This window comes from Sus scrofa, chromosome 5 (genome assembly GCF_054392235.1).
Source record: "Sus scrofa isolate SSC_HxYL_T2T_F1_AM1 chromosome 5, Sscrofa_HxYL_maternal_Yorkshire_Landrace_v2.0, whole genome shotgun sequence".
NCBI lineage: Eukaryota > Metazoa > Chordata > Mammalia > Artiodactyla > Suidae > Sus > Sus scrofa.
In genome coordinates this window covers 12,099,853-12,116,722 of record NC_139387.1, presented here as the reverse complement: position 1 = coordinate 12,116,722, position 16,870 = coordinate 12,099,853, and positions in this window count along the sequence as shown.

Sequence of the window (16,870 nt, the reverse complement as noted above, 5' to 3'; positions counted from 1 at the left end):
ATGCAAAAATGAGGACAAACATGAAAAACCCCAAGTAAGGTGATTTGATCTTTCTGAGAACAGCAACAGGAAAACTTGGTGCCTTGGCATGGCCATTGCTGAGTCACAAGTGTATTTTTGTACACCAGTTTCCAGCTGCTTAAATCTCTCTCTGCAGACACCGTTCCGGGAAATGGAGAGATGAGAGGCTAAATCTGCTTTTCTCTGACTCATTCCTGTTCAAAGCCCATTTCTGCTTTGATAAGTGGAGAACCTTTCACCCTGTCTTTGTTGTCTTGCTTGGATGCTGACCTTCCCGGGAGCCTCTGAGCATTTCCTGTCCCGCTTTACCTTTTCATCTTGTTCAGACAGAGACTCATCACTGGCTGTGACCTTGTTCGTCACAGGACTGAGCTTCCTGTGCTTTTGTTTGGGGCGTGTTGGAGCGAGAGCGAGTGTTAACCTTGCACCCGAGAGCTGGGTTTGCATTTCTTGGAGGTAGAGAGGCGCTTCCTCCCAGGAGCGTGCTCCCTCATCTCACCCTCATTCAGTGAGGGTTGGTGCCCCAAGCCATGGAGACTGCAGACTGGTGATTTTCCGGCTCCCTCACCCCACATTTGAAGCTGGGATGCACTGGCTCTCTGAGCAGCCATGCCTGCTGTTACCTCACAGATGCAGAAACTGGGGCTCAGAGAGGCACGAGTCACAGTGAGTGGGGACGGGGTCGGGGTTCAGACCCATCCCGCCTCCCGCCGTGCTCTGAACCTGCCCACCACGCAGCCTCCTCTGCTCCATCCTCACCGGGCAGGTTCTGTGGTCACAGCCTGGTGGGGGTGCTGGTCTACAGGGCAGAACTGGGCATAGTTTCTGTCCACTGGGGCAGATGGCATCCCTGTGACAGGCTGGGTGCTGAGAGGCCAAGGCGGGGAGAGGCTAGCTTGGCTGTGGCTGGTGGAGGTGGGTGTAGGGCTGTGTTCCAGGTTGGGGAGCCCCAGGATTGTGGGGAGGAGCGAGGAGCGTCAGGCGGGGCAGAGCCTGGGGTCTTCATGAAATCTGAGGACAAGGACCCTTCTCTGGGCTGGGTTTGAGTCCCACGCTCTTCCACAGATGTCTTCCTCCACTGGGCAGGTCCCTCAGTCTCACCTCCCTTTTTCCATCTGTAAAGAGGAGGTAGGTGACAATAGTCTTCTGCTCTTGGGGTGGCTGAGGGCTCCCTGAGCTGACATGTCCCGTCAGGCCCGTGCCAGGCTCAGAGGAGATGATCAATCCCAGGAAGGGCTGGGCGTCTGTGGTTTTCTCTGCCTTCTGGCTTCTGCTTCTCTGTTCCCTCCTTTTTCTACCCAGATGACCCAGCGCCTCTCCTGGCGCCCCTGCTCCCCACCCATCCCTCGCTTCTCTGCATCTTTGAACTTTTGCTCCTGCTGAGAGAGCCACCCTGTACCCCACCTCAGTCCAAACTCTAGGAGAAAGTGTGCGAGGAGAGGGCAGATGAGCTGCTGTGAGGCAGTGCCTCTGCCCGGAGGTTTGGACACTGAGAGCGTTGCCCAAACAGTCTGTCAGTCTGGCCTTTAATTCAATGGACATAAACTCGGTGTACATTCAAAATGTGTTATTTTAAGAATTGTTTGCCAAGTAGCAGCCTAAAACCCCTTCTCTGTCTTTTAAGAAACAAAACCACAAACAATTGGATTTTAAAAAATTGAAGAGACAACCATTCTACCTATCAGCTCGTACCTTTGTCACTTTTCTCTTCCTAGGCTGTACCTTTGGCATATAGAGGTTCCCAGGCTAGGGGTCAAATCGGGCTGTAGCTGCCGGCCTTCACAGCCACAGCAACACGAGATCTGAGCCACATCTGTGACCTCCACTGCAGCTCGCAGCAATGCCAGATCCTTAACCCACTGAGCGAAGCCAGGGATTGAACCCACTTCCTCACACACACTGTTTTAACCCACTGAGCCACAATGGCAACTTCCACCTATCAGATCCCAGCTCTGCCACTTTCTAGCTCGTGACCTTAGATCACTTACTGCACCTCTCTGAGCCTTGATTTCCCCACCTGTCAAATGGGGATAATAGTAGTGCCCATCTCAATGGGAAGGATGTGAAGGTCACGTGGGTTAATATTTATGAAGTCTGGTGCACAGGAGGTGTTCTGGATGTGGGCTAATATTCAGTTTGCAGAAAGCATAAACATTTCAAAGTGGGATCCAAGTTCATGGCACGTCCTATTTATAAGTCAAAAAGCAGGGCTAGGAGTTCCCATTGTGGCTCAGTGGGTTAACATGGAGTTCCCGTCGTGGCTCAGTGGGTAATGAATCCAACTAAGAACCATGAGGTTGCGGGTTCAGTCCCTGGCCTTGCTCAGTGGGTTAAGGATCCAGTGTTGCTGTGAGCTGTGGTGTAGGTCGCAGACGCGGCTTGGATCCCAAGTTGCTGTGGCTCTGGCGTAGGCCAGTGGCAATAGCTCTGATTAGACCCCTAGCCTGGGAACCTCCATATGCCATGGGAGTGGCCCAAGAAAAGGCAAAAAGACAAAACAAAAACAAAAAAACACAACATAGCGTCCCTGAGGATGCATGTTCAATCCCTGGCCTCGCTCAGTGGATTAAGTATCCAGCACTGCCATAGCTGCAGGGTAGGTGGCAGATGCAACCTGGATCTGGCATGGCTGTGGCTGTGGCCTAGGCCAGCAGCTGCAGCTCTGATTCAGCCCCTAGCCTGGGAACTTCTGTATGCTGCAGGTGTGGCCCTAAAAACAAAACAAAGCCAAACAAAAAAGGTAGGCCTGAGGGTGTGGCAGCCTCTGGGGATGGTTGATGGGCCACCTCAACTGAGCACTTGGGACGTCCTAAACCGGTGCTGGGGGAGCTGTTACCAGGTTGGAACTTGGCAAGGGCAGTGCATGATGCCCCAGCCCCGCCGCCCACTTTCTGAGTCTTGAGCTGTTTTAGTGGGAGGTGGCTCAGCTCCCACTGGGAGTAGTAGACTGAGAACGAGAACCTTCCACCCAAACTCAGCACAAGGCTAGAAACATGTCCTTTGGATTTAGGGCTGGGGTGTGTGTGTGTGTGTGTGTGTGTGTGTGTGTGTGGATTTAGGGCTGGGGTGTGTGTGTGTGTGTGTGTGTGTGTGTTGCGGTTTGCTGGGGCTGCCATAACAAAATCCACAAACTGGGCAGCTTAAACAGCAGACACTGATTTTCTCACAGTTCTGGAGGCCAGAAGTCCCAAGATCCAGGGCTTGGCAGGCTTGGTTTCTTCCGCGTGTGGCTGCCTTCTAGCCGTTGCCTCCCGCGGTCATCCTGCTGGCTCTGTGTCTGTGTCCTCTCGTTGCCGGGGTCTCGTCTCAAACAGGCCCCTGAGGCTCTGGAGAGGATTTTGTCCTTGCTTCCAGCCTTGTCCTAGGGTCCAGAGGGGCTGTGAGGCCTGGGCCCAGGTCAGGCTTCCGAAGCTAGAGAGGCCTGGAAAAGCCAGAAGGCGCACGTGCCCCACTTGCTCTCTGGGAAGCTGCCTCCCCGGTCAGTGCAAGGAGCAGCGTGGGTGGGCTGGGGGTGGCAGTAACGGCTTCTTAGCTGAAGTTGGGAGGGTGCTCTCAGCCAGATCCGTCCCCCTAGAGAGCCCTGCAGGGTCTGGGCCAGGTGGCCAATGAAATCTTTGCCCGAGGAAGCAGAGAGGGAATCAGGAGGCAAGATGCACTCAGGCAGGTGAACCCCAACTCAGGCAGAAGCCGGGCAGAGAGGGAGGAAGAGCCCACATCCTATATTGGTTGGAAAGCTTTCTCCTGTGCTGGACGGACTGCCCCAGCCCAACCCCTGCCCTGGGACTGAGGGCTGCTGGGAGGATTCAGTGGGTTCATATATGCAAAACACTTAGAACAGCTCCTGGCACAGGGTCAGAGCTGATTAAACATTCATAGTAATACAGGAACCTGCATGTATTGGCTCCTGCTAACAGGTGGACTGTGTTGTGTGGTAGTAAGCTCCCTGTCTCTGTAGGCAATCAAGCACCCATTGGAGGGTTTAGTCTTTCAGGTCTAGGGGTCTGGGAGACTCCCTGGCTGCTAATCAGGGCTTACCATGTGTCAGGGACTCACACCCACGAATAACCCACGTTAACTATGTTTACTTTCGCTCTCCTGCCAGGTCCAAGGTAGGAACTCAGTAAATGCTGCTTGAACGAATGAGCAGCACTGCAAGGTTATTCTCCTCAACTCACAGATGAGAAATCAAGGCTCAGATTTTTAGGAAAAGACCGTCCAGGTGACGACCCTGGGTGGTCTTATTAGGAGACATTATGAGTGCCTTCTGGGAATTCTCACTCCTCTCCTGCCTTTTCTTTCTCACCCTCTCCCACCCTCTCGTTCTCTTCTTTCTCATGGAACCAGCCCAGCCAGGTCTCTGAGCCACTTGACCCGCCTCACTCCACAGCCAGACGTCAGGATCCATGCCTGTCAGTAGCTCTGTCACCTCTGCCCCCTCTCTGGATCTCAGATTCCTTGTCTGTAACATGGGTAGGGCTTTTCCTGCATCCCAGATCGCCCTCTGTCCTGGCCAAACCAGAGCCGCCAGTCATGCTACAAATGGGGGAAATAACCCATCTCAGAGAGTTAGGATCCGAGTCTAATGGCACGTGTGAAGACCCTCGGTTTGGTACCCATCAGAGGCCCAGCACTCCATCCACGGGAGGTGCAAGTACGGATCCTTCCTGGGTGCAAGGAGGCGGGGGCAGACCACCTGAGCCAGGACCCCAACACTGCCACATCCAGGTTGTGTGCCCCGAGTTCAGCTTATTTCCCTGGGCCCCCGTTTCCCACAGGTCAAGTCTTGCAGACTGAGCCGTGTGGGGAGGACGAAGTGAAACAGTGCGGGTGGAGCGCGGCATTTTGAGAGCAGGCACCCGCTCAGCAGGTGGTGTCTGTGGTTAATAGCGTGGTTACTAAGTTATTGTCAAGAGCTGCAGAATTTTGTTTTTGTTTTTGGCCACCCCATGGCATATGGAGATCCTGGGTCATGGATCAGATCCAAGCTGCAGTCGTGACCTAAGCTGCAGCTGTGGCAATGTGGGGTCCTTAACCCACTGTGCTGGGCTGGGGATCAAACCGGCTTTAATGCTTCCAAGACAACACCAATCCCGCTGTGCCCCAGGGGGAGCTCCAAGAGCTGCAGAATTTTGCCAAGTGCCGTGTGTTGGGTTGGGGGCCCCAAAGCAGCCAATGTACTTCCCACCCTGTCCCCAGCCTTGGTCTTTTTTTTTTTTTTTACGGCCACACCTGCAGCATATGGAGGTTCCCTGGCTAGGGATCAAATTGAAGCTGTAACCGCCACCCTATGCCACATCGGAGCCGCGTCTGCGACCTACACCACACAGCTCATGGCAGTGCCCGATCCTTAACCCACTGAGCGAGGCCAGGGATTGAACCCGCATCCTGATGGATACTAGTTGAGTTCATTACCGTTGAGTCACAATGGGAACTCCTGGTCCCTTTTTTTTTAAACCCCAAGTAATGGGAGATTTTTGACCAAAGTGAAGCCTCTGGTTCTCCCAGGGGTGTGGGGAGGACAGTGTCCAGGAGGGGGCGCCAGAGCACCAGCCACAGCAGCAGTATCCCTCTCCCTCCCTCTCTCCCCACTGGCCTTCTGTCCACAGTGGCTTCCCAGGGCCCTCCAGCCCCCTCTCTGGAAATCTGGAAACTCCCTGGCTTGGACTCAGCCTGGAGAATCCTCTAGGCTCTGGCGTATTTATCAGTCGCTTTGTTTAGACAAAGATGTCCCAGACACTGGGGGGACACTTGATGTACTTTATCTCATTCAATCCTAAAATGTTCCAAGGGAAGAAGGTATCCTTGTCTCTGATTCTGGATGTGGAAACTGAGGCTCCAAGAGGTTAAGTCCAGCAATGGGTGCAGCCAGGGTTCAAACCCGGCGGCAAATCGCCCCTCATCTTTGCTAACTACCTGAGAATCCTAGTCTTAGAAGGACCTCACAATCTCAGAGGCTCAAAAGGCCTAGACACAGAGATTTTTGTTCAGCTCACATATATATTTGTTTAATTTTTCTCCCATTTAGCTAATATCTGGTTGAAAAAAAAGAAGCCCTCCCCCTTCTCTGCAGGCTGTCCCCAGCCGTGCACTTCTCCTCCCTGGAGGGCACCACAGTTACCCTTTCTTGGGTCTCCTCCCAGATGTTAGATGTGTTTCTGGGTGACCTGGTCTCTGGGGCCCCAGCTGCTTTTAGCCCCCAGCTCTCAGGCTTCTGCTGGTTGTGGTCACAGCCCAGGTGAGTCAGAGGGTCTATCTTGGCTTCTGGACACCCCCAGTTTCAACCCCACTCATCCCTTTAGGAGGCGCTCTTGGCACTTAGAAGGGGGGTCCCCTCCAGTACAAAGGACGTGGATCCTGTGTTTTCTCTGCCTTCCCCCTGCAGGGGTCCACATCCCAGAAAGGCCCACCTGCTCCTGGTGGGGACGCACTTTCCATTTGCTCCCATGGAGGGAAGAGGGACGTGCTCAGAGCCACACGATGGGTGTTGGGGGCTGAGGCTAGACCTCCGTCTCCATGGGGTTCCCTGCAAGATGGGGGCTTTTGGGCTGGTGGGTCTACTCTGGGAAGTTCTCTCGATGTCCACCTGGGATCTGGACTGGAAGGCCAGCCTTACTGAGCCCTGTTATCGCCTCTTTCAGAAGCCCTTTTAAAAAGAGAGAGAGGGAAAGAAAGAAAAAGGGAGAAAGAAAGAGGGAGGGAGGAAGGAAAGAAAGATAAAAAGGATGGAAGGAAGGAAAGAAAAAGAAAGAAAGGAAGAAAGACAAAGAAGAAAAGGAGTTCCTGCTGTGGTGCAACAGGATAGGCGGCATTTTGAGAGCTCTGGGATGCAGGTTCGATCCCCAGCCCTGCACAGTGGGTTAAGGATCCAGTGTTGCCACAGCTGTGGCTTGGATCTGATTCCTTGCCTGGGAACTCCATATGCCATGTGGTGGCAAAAGAACAACAACAACAAAAAAGCCCTCCTGCTCCCCAGGGCCAGGTCAGGGACCCCTCCAAGTGTTCCTCTCCTCTGTTACAGCCCTAGTCTTGCTGGTTTGTAATTTTTTTCTGTTTATATGTTTCCCCATCAGAAGGTGTGTGTTCTAGGAGGACAGGGACCGTTTGAATTTCATGCTTCTTCCCATTGCTTAGCATAGAGTGGACTCTCCATAAATGAGTCTGTTAACCCAATACTTTTCACCCACGTCTAATGTTCCCCCCTTTTGTGGGCCCACTGAAAATTACACATCCTTGCCCCTTGAGTTAGTTATGTGGCATGTTCTGGCCAGTGAAATAGGAGTGGAAGTAACATGTCACTTCTGGGTGGAGACCTTCCAGAACTAGTGCATGGTTCTTCCTGTTTTCCTCCCCCTGAGCAGTGATGGGAAATTCCGGGTGGGTTCCTCAGCGAGGACAGCAGCGAGCATGGCCCTGCCCCCACCCTTCTCTGGACATGCTGCATGAGTGAGAAATAAACCTTAGGTGTTTTAAACCGAGATCTGGGGGCTATTTGTTACGCAGTTTAATCTTACCTAGGCTGACTGATACAGATCAGGAAAACAGGGATCATGATGGTATTTTTGTTCTTTATACCTTCCTGGGGAATTGTGATAATCAAAAGAGATGTATGTAGGAGTTCCCATTGTGGCTCAGCAGGTTAAGAACCCAACTAGTATCCATGGGCATGTGGGTTCGATCCCTGGCCCCGCTTAGTGGGTTAAGGATCTGGCATTGCCGTGAGCTGTGGTGTAGGCTGGCAGCTGAAGCTCTGATTTGATCCTAGCCTGGGAACTTCCGAATGTGGCAGGTGCACTGCCCCACCCCCTGAAAAAAAATGTATGTACAGGAAGTAGATTATGACTTTATCACTCACCCTCATGCCTGCTCCTACTTTATACCTGGTAATGGGTCCGATCCCACTGAAAGAATATGTTCCTCCCCGCTGAATTCATTCATTCATGCATTCACATCGTGGAGATATTAATAGCGCCTCCAGTACAGGATTGTGATGAGGATTAAATGCATTGATGTGTGTAAGGTTCTTAGGAGAGCACGTGGCACATGGAAAAATACTATATAAGTGTTTCTATCATTAAGAATTTTTTTAGTTCAAGAAAATTTACTCAGCATCCACTGTGATTCCTGGGACTAGAGCGAACAAAGCTTGTTTATTCCTGCCTTGGGGGGAGAAAGACCCAGAGTGGAATGTTGGGGTCAGAGCGAAGGTGCCCGGCCCGTGAGCGAGCACAGAGCTCTATGGGTTGGTCCAAGAGGAAGGGGCCCTGTGTAGGCCTGGTATGTGGGGATCAGGCTGGCCTTGTGCTTTTCGATGGAGCCAAGGGGGCTGGCTGGGGCTGGGGATGGCTGGCAGCAGTTCCACAAGCCCCCCCAGCCTGGGAGCCAGAGCACTGCTTTGCTTGTCCTGGTCACAGTCCCCACCTGCACCTTGCTCCTTGGCGGCAGCAGAACTGGGGGGTGGGAGAGGGAAGGAGGGACACTATCGAGCAGCTGCTTTAAATCTGCGGGCACCTTCCCCTCACCTTCCTGGGGGAGGAAGACAAGAGGCCAGCCTCCAGCACCAACCCCTAGCATCAGCAGAACAGCCCCCAGCCACGGTCTAGTCCCTGGCCCAAGCCACCTGCTCAGCCCTTAAGCCCTGTCCAACCTCCCCCGGGTCTGTGTGGGGGGCCAGGGGCTGGAGGAGAGGGGAGGGGGTTTGGGGGTGGGAACAGGCTGGGCTGAGTGAACATGATGATGGCAGTCAGGAAACAAGGCCAGGGAATCAGGCACCAAAGAGAGAGGCAGAGGATAGAGGATGGAGGGGAGGGTAAGGGCTGCTGGGGCAGGTGCCTCGGGGGCAGGTGGTAGAGCCCAGGCCAAGCCTCTCTTTTGCTTCTATGCAATCAGATCCCGTTGGCAGGGAGAACTCTGACCATGGGGACCCAAGAGGACCTGGGCAATATCAGATCATTACCCCTGTGTTACAGTGGGGGAGACTGAGGCTCAGAGAGTGTGTGTAACTTTCTCATAGACACACAGCCAGTTAGGCGCTCACCCAGAGTCAGAACCCAGACCTCTAGGCTCTTAGTCCAGTGCCCCTGACACGATACCACACTCCTTTTGGGGCCTTGAGGCCTCTTGTTTTATTGAAAAAGCCTCATCTAAGGGAGGGGCCATGTTCCTGCCATCGCTGATGTGTGTGACCCTGCATCTGTTCTGTTCTCCCACCTCTGCCCCGCTCCCGTGGGGGAAAGGGCCCAGCTAAGTGCAGATTTAGCTCAGCTTTTGCTCCCACAGGACCCAGGACTGGGCACGTTTGGTGCAGAGGAGCTGGAAGCAGCCTCCCTTCCCCCACTTACCCACCTTCTTCTCAGAGGCAGAGTGGGTAGGGGAGGGGGCTGTGGCAGGGCTCTCAGATGGCCTAGGTGACACTACCTCCAGGTGCGTGCCCTCTGTGTCATCCCCCACTCTTATGGTTTAGTGACTTGAGTGTAAAGAATATGGCATAAGTGATGGGATGTCACTTGTGAGATTTGGTTGTGAACGACGGCGATGTGTGTCTGGGGTGCCCCCACCCTCTCTTTTCTCTCGTGCTTGCTGGGGGCCACTGCCATGTTGGGAGTGGCCAGCACCTGGGGCTGACCAACAGCCATGAGAGTGAGTGTGGCAGTGACCACCACACCAGATGACCCTTCAGATGAGACCGCAACCCTGGCTGGCACCCTGACCGCAACCTCATGAGAGACTGAGCCAGAAAACCCACTAAGCTGTGCCCAGACTCCTGATTCTAGAAACAACAATAAGTGTTGTTTTACTACTAAATTTTGGAAAAATTTGCTACACAGCCATGGACAACTTAATACAACCCACCACCACCTCCTGGAGCCATCCCACCTGTCCCCCCCTTGTCCTCTCCCCTCCTTGTCACTCCCCTGAGACCTAAGGGAGCATTCACAGTATCAAGTTCTAGTCCTCCACGTTTTATTGTCTGACCTTGACCTGACCTTGGGGAAGTCATTTCACCCTCTCTGGGTTCATTTTCCTCTTACTTAAATCCATTTACCGACCAGTAGTAACTTCCACAGGTGCACAGGTCTGTACAGTGGACAAGACCTTTCCCACCTACTCTCTCACCTTGACCTTCACAACACCCTGAAGATGTATTTGGGGCAGGTCATCCCATCCCCAAATGACAGAAGAGCACACTGACCCCCCAGAGCAAGCGATGGAGGACACAGTGAGGAAACAGCGGAGCCCAGGGGAGCTCCCTGATCCCAGCTCCGGGCAGTGTGCGAAGTGGGCACAGCAGTGATGATGAGGGTCAGCCTTTGTCTGTAACATGAGCCACACTGGCCACACTCTCCATGTGGCCTGCCTTCTGCGCTGCCGAAGCTGGAAAATTCCATAACCACGTGTCCTAGGTGCTCCTGCAGGTAGCGAGCTAACTGTAACATAAATCCAGCTGTAAGAGCTCTTGCACAGACTAGAATTTGGAACTGAGTTTTGTTGGGTGGGTGGGCGGGAGACTGAGCACAGAGCACTGGTTTCGCCATGTGGATCATGGTAGAGCAGGCCTGGTTCTGGAGCTGGTTCTGGAGCTGTGTGGGGGAGTTCCCTCTTCAACAGCTTTCTGATGGAGACAGGAGCTGCAGCCCCTTTGGTGGCCCAGTTCTGTGGTGTGTTTTGGCCAGTTGTTCCTGGATGCTCAATCACTTAAGATGCTTTAAAAAAACAAAACAAAACAAAACTCCTTTTGATCAGACTAGCTAGACCAGAATCTGTTGTCTGTCACTGAAGCCTGGGAGAATATTTACATCTTCACCAGAGCAGGCCGGTCAAGGTCACTGGACTTAGCCACCTCCTGCACCTTCCAGGAAAGCAAGAGCTTTTTTCTCTGGGTATCCATATATCAGCCCCAGGGGAACTCTCTGATTGGCTCTGCTGGGCCAGACCTTCTCTCTTGGACCAATCACAGTTGCCAGAGAGATGGGGTCAATGATTGGTGAGACCTGGCTCATTTCCTGCCCAGTGGACCGTGGGCAGGGCTGGTCCCCAGAAGAGTGGGATGAGAAAATTTGGGCATGAAAAAAGTATTAACTACGAAGTCTCTTTGAACTACCTCCCAGTGGGAGGCACTATTAACAAGTCCCATGGGAGCCATCTATAATTAAGCCCAGAGGGCAGGAAATTATTACAGGAGTCCCAGAGTCCCTGCTGATGGGTGATCACGACGGTTTGCCACCCGTGCCACCCTGTGGGGATGCAGAACTACCACCATCTCTACCCCTGACAATGCTTTGGGTAGGGAGGGAGAAACAGGCTCAGAAGAAATGAGGAGCCCGGGAGGCCAGGAGGCAGGGAAGGGGATGGAGTTTGGATCCAAGCCTCCCAATGCCTGCCCATTGCTGGACCTGGAGCCAGTGACTCGCTGGGGCCTCTGTCTCAGCCCCATTGCTCTCATCTGCACAGTGACAATGACAATGGCTTCAGTGAGACAGTGTGTGTGTGTGTGTGTAAGTGCCTACCCCAGGGCCTGGCCCGACTAGGCCCCCCCACCACCACCCCATGCTGACAGTGACGGTGGTACTTGGTTTCTTCTGCCGAACAACTTTCCCGTTGCCATGGTGATTATACTCACGGGGAGTCGGGCTTATTTTAGAACTTGGTCCACACAGCCGTGGCTTTGTCGCCCAGCCCTCCTGCTGCAGCTTTCGTTTTGTGGGCCTGTCCCTGATGCCTGGGCCGGGAGGGGCAGGTGGAAGGAGAGGGGAGCTCCTCCGGGCCTCGACCTCTCTGCCTCTTCCTGCTGGCCTCCCCACTTGGCCTCTACTGGAGGGCCTGGGTTCGAGTCCATCTTCTGCCGTGGGCCTGATGGGCGACCTCTGGGCGCTCTGTCTCCTTGAGAGCGAAAAGGGGATGATGTTTTTGCTGGGCTTCCCCACCCGGAAGGAAAATGTCTAGTGCCATGTGATCCAGAGGTCCACCGGGCCCCTGCGCTGGCAAATCCTTAGGGCAGCTCCTCCGACCTCCCCACCCCACCGGGACCCCGGGGCTTTGCTTCCTGTGATGGGATCCAGCGTCTGAAGCTCCCACGGTGTCACTTGGCTCCCTCTGTTATGTGTGACATCATAACAGATGAGCTGTCACACACAAACCCCTCTCTCGTGTGTGACACAGCAGACTTTATGGAAGGTGGCGGGGAAGGCAGTGATGGTGGCTTGGCACTGAACCCAAACCCCCAGCTTCATGTTTTTCCTGAGAAGCCCCGTGTTCTTTTGGCAGTGCCCGCAGTATGTAAAAGTTCCCAGGCCAAGGATTGAACCTGTGCCATAGCAGTGAACCAGGCTGCTGCAGTGACAATGCCAGATCCCCAACTCCCTGTGCCACAAGGAAACTCCTGAAGCCCCAGGTTCTTATGGTCCCTTTGTCACTGCCCACCCAACCAGGCCCACCCGCACGAGGTCCTGGCCTCATACCATCTCCCAGGTGTGGTCCAGAGAGGGAGCACCTTGCCCAAGGACACACAGCAAGTTAGTGGCAATTCCCCAGCTGTCCTTTCCCACTCTCCTCTCTTCCTATTCACCGCCTCAGGAGCAAGGGCCAGGGAGGGGAAGATATAAGACCCCTCAGGCAGAGGGGCCCAGACACAGACCATTGTCTCCTAGGCAACCCCATCACTGTCAGATGGAAGCGGTAGCAAACCTGACTAGTAACCATGAGGACGAGGGTTAGATTCCTGGCCTCGCTCAGTGGGTTAAGGATCCGGTGTTGCTGAGGGCTGTAGTGTAGGTCACAGATGCGGCTCAGATCCCACGTTGCCATGGCTGTGGTGTAGGCTGGCAGCTGCAGCTCTGATTCGACCCCTAGCCTGGGAACTTCCATATGCTGTAGGTGCGGCCCCAAAAAAGACAAAAAAATAAAAAAACCATAAAAGCCCCACAAATTTATTCTCTTATAGTTCTGGAGATGAGAAGTACTAAATCAGTCCCACACAGCTACAGTCAAGGTGTCAGCAGGGCTGATTTAGTATGTGTCTAGGAGAGCCTCTCTCCTTGTCTTTTCTGGCTCTGGAGGCCACTGGCACTCCTGGGCTCAGGCCCTTCTTCCATCTGCAAAGCCGGCAGTGGAGCCTCTTCCAGCATCTCTGTGTCTCTCTGACCCTCAGGCTCTATCATCATGTCTCCCTTCTCTGATTCTCACCCTCCTGCCTCACTCTGTATTTAGCATCTTTGTGATTACATTGGATAAGCCAGGATATACTCCCCACCTCGAAGCCCTTAATTTAGTCACATTTCCCAAGTCCCTCCTGTAGCCAGAGGAGCGTCCTTCCACCTACCACAGACAGAGGCACCAGCAGGCTCCTGCCCTTTGTTGTTGGTGTTGTTGGTCTTTTAGGGCCACACTCACAGCATATAGAAGTTCCCAGGCTAGGGGTCCAACTGGAGCTGCAGCTGCCGCCTATGCCACAGCCACAGCAACACAGGATCCGAGGCGCATCTGTGACTTACATCTGAGCTCACGGCAATGCCGGATCCTCAACCCACTGAATGGGGCCAGGGATCGAACCCGCATCCTCATGGATCCTAGACAGGTTCATTACCTCTGAGCCACATTGGGAACTCCCGCTTTGATGATTAAGTGAGATGTTGCTGTGAAAGAATAGCCCCGTGCCTGGCAGACAATGGAGGCTCAATCAGTGCTCTGGTCATTGTTAGGGACTCAGGGGTTGCTGGCTGGACTTAATAGAACTGGGAGGCAGGAGAGAGAGAGGAGGAGGAGGAGGAGGCTGCGAGGGGCCTCAGGGGTAGGAGAGGAGGCAGAGAGGCCACAAGGCTGGGGAGGGAAGGCTGCCAGGCGGTGCGAGGGGGGAGGCAGAGAGAGCAGAGGGCATCAGCCAGGGTCCGCCTGGCTCAAGTGAGAACTGCTCTGTCACAAGGTGCCACCTGCCAGCCAGATGCTCTCAAAATAGCTGCTCCTGCTGGGGCTGTGGCCGGGGGAGGGGCAGGGCTGGGAACCCTGAATGGATACATTCTGGGGCCTTGGGCTCTTGTGGTTCTGAGCCTGTCAAGAAGCCCCTGTGACTTGTGCCTTGAGTGTCTGGGAAGGGGGTTTGGCAAGCCTCTCTAATAGGGTCTGTGGCGGGGAGGGGTGGGCTGGGGTGGGAGGAAATGCCTTCTGGGCTTGGCCCTGGGAGGTGTGCTGGGGACCAGCAGGGAATGGCCATACTAGTAATGGTAATCACGGAGTTCTCATTGTGGCTAAACAGGTTAAGAATCTGACTAGTCATGAGGATGAAGGTTTGATCCCTGGCCTTGCTCAGTGGGTGAAGGATCCAGCATTGCCACAAGCTGGGGCATAGACTGCAGATATGGCTTGGATCTAGCATGGCTCTGACTGTGGCATAGGCTGGCAACTGCAGCTCTGATTTGACCCCTAGCCTGAGAACTTCCTTGTGCTGCAGAAGTGGCCCTAAAACGAAAAAAAAAAAAAAAAAAAAAGATAATCTCCAAAGTGATCCTTATCTTCATCATCGACATCCGAAATGAGGCAGGCACAACAACGCTGCCCAGCCACGTTCATCCTCCTTCTTCCTTTCAAAAGATTAGGTGTGCTTGGGGCTGCCCAGTGGACACGCCCCCCTCCCAGACTCCTTTGCAGCGAGGTTGACCATGTGACCCACTTCTGGCCAATGAGATGTCAGCTAGGAGGGCCCTGGGAAAGCTATTGTTTTCTTCTTTGGTCTCCACCTCTTGGCTCTGCCTATCTCTGTGCCTGGCCTCCATCCATCCTGCTGCCGATGAGTCTTCTCCAGCTGAGGAAGACAAGGCAGGAGAGAGCCCAGCCTGTTTGGAAAACAGGAACTGGGCTGTCATAGAAGGACTATGGACGCTGGATCGCACTGCTCTGCGTTTGCCCCCAGCTTTGCCATTTCCTAGCTCTGAGGCTGGTCGCCTCCTGAGGCTCGGTTGTCTCACCTGGGGAGTGGGATTCAGGTGTTGGATGCATTTGACTATGTTTTGGAAATGTTTTTGGCATTTAGCCCCAACTCAGTTTCGCAGACGTTCTGAATGATACCTGATGCTTAGAAAATTGGAGCCACTACACAGCTGTGGTTCCTCATTACGCTGTATGGCAACATTTTGATCTGTGCCTGTCACCAGCCCCAGCCCCTGTGTTCTCTGAGGCCAGCAGCGGTGTGTCTGGTTCACGTTTGTGTGTCTGTCGCCTGGCCCCGAGCCTTGCTCGTAGCAGACCTCACCTGGATATTTACAGAACAGAGGAATTCATCTGTATCCAGTCAGCAAACACCCTGCAGTGTCTTTTTGTGACTGGCTCTGGACTAGGCACTGGAACAAATAAAACCAACACCATACCAGGGTCACCAGCGGCCAAGGGCTGCTGTGTTCTCCCTTCGTGGGTAGATCTGATTTAACAGGGGCCGATGTCTGGAGCAAGAGGAACAAAGCCTTCGCCGGGGAATGCCAGGCTGTTGCCGGGAGGAAGTGGGCCACGGTGACCAGTTCTTGGCTGGAACATTCTGGGGCCTGGATTCCCCACTGAGCAAGTCAGAGGTCCAGGTGTGTGACCAAAATAAAGGCCTCTCTCCTGGGTTCATGGTAGCTCCCACAGTCCCAGTGTCCCATCCCTGCATCTCCGTCTCCCAGAACTGCCAGGCTCCTTGGGAGTCCCTGAACGAGTGAATGAAGGGTCGAGGGGCAGCCCAAAGTCTGCAGGTGAGGCTGACACAGAAGCCACCAAGTGGAATGTCATGGGGGGAGTATTGACAGGTGCACAGTGACCTGGGAGCCTCAGGACGGAGTGGCTGACAGTCTGATGGAGGAGGATTTGAGGACCTAGAAGCTTCCCTGGATTCCGCCCATAGAAGCTTCAGGACTGTCTTCTGGGGTCCCAGCCTGAACAGCCCCTCACCCTCTCACCCTCTCGCCCCCTTCGTCCTTCTCTTGCCGCCGTTCTCTGAGCATCTCATCACCCAGAGTCTTTTTGAAAGTATTTCCTGAAAGTGAGGTTTGTCCTAAAAATTTCAGTCCCCTCCATCGACCTGGTACCCAGAGGGCCCCGGGGGGTGACCAGAGCCCTGTGTGGGCTGAGCTCCCCTTATGCCGTCAGTCTGCCCCTGTCCCTCAAGGCCTGGATGCCTGGAAGAGGCAGTGAGCCACGGCTCCTCTTTCGTGGGGAGAGCCGCAGCCTCTTGCAAGGTTTGAATGTGCAGAGGTGACGCGCTTTGTAAACTGCGAAGAAGAGAACAGAAGAGAGTGTTATTCCTCCCCATGGGTTTGGGGGTTCCCAGCCTAGATGCGGTTTTCGGGGCCTGCCCCGAGCCCCGCCTCTTTTCCTCCTGGCTTGGCTTCCCTCATCTCCTGCTGGTGCCTGAGATTCCGCCTCTGCGGAGTTGTCTCTGCTTTGTCTCTAATCCAGGGAGAAAGGGTTGGGTTGTCTACACGCGGATCAGGAGCGCTTCCTTCCAGGCTCGGGCAGCAGCGAAGAGGCAGAAACAGAAGGAAAGGCTGCAGGGAGGCTATGTGGAGCCCCAGCCTCTCCGCCTCCCCCCAGGCCACTTGGGGCCAGGGGGGCCTCTGGAGCCTAGCATTTGTGCCCAGTAAGCGATCCAGAGCCATGACCCAGCAGGTTGAGTCAAACCACAAGAAGCAGCCACACTCTCCTTGGCTTCCATCTGGTGGTGAACCCTCCCCTCCTACCCCTGTGCCGGGGGGCGAATTTCTCAGCCCTCATCAAAGCGTCAGGATTTTGGAAGGCAGCTGTGCTCACCCCTGTACCACCAGCGCTGCACAGCGTCAGGATCCTTTGGTCACAACTGTTTGCTGTGAACCTGGAGGCTGGGGCACAGGGT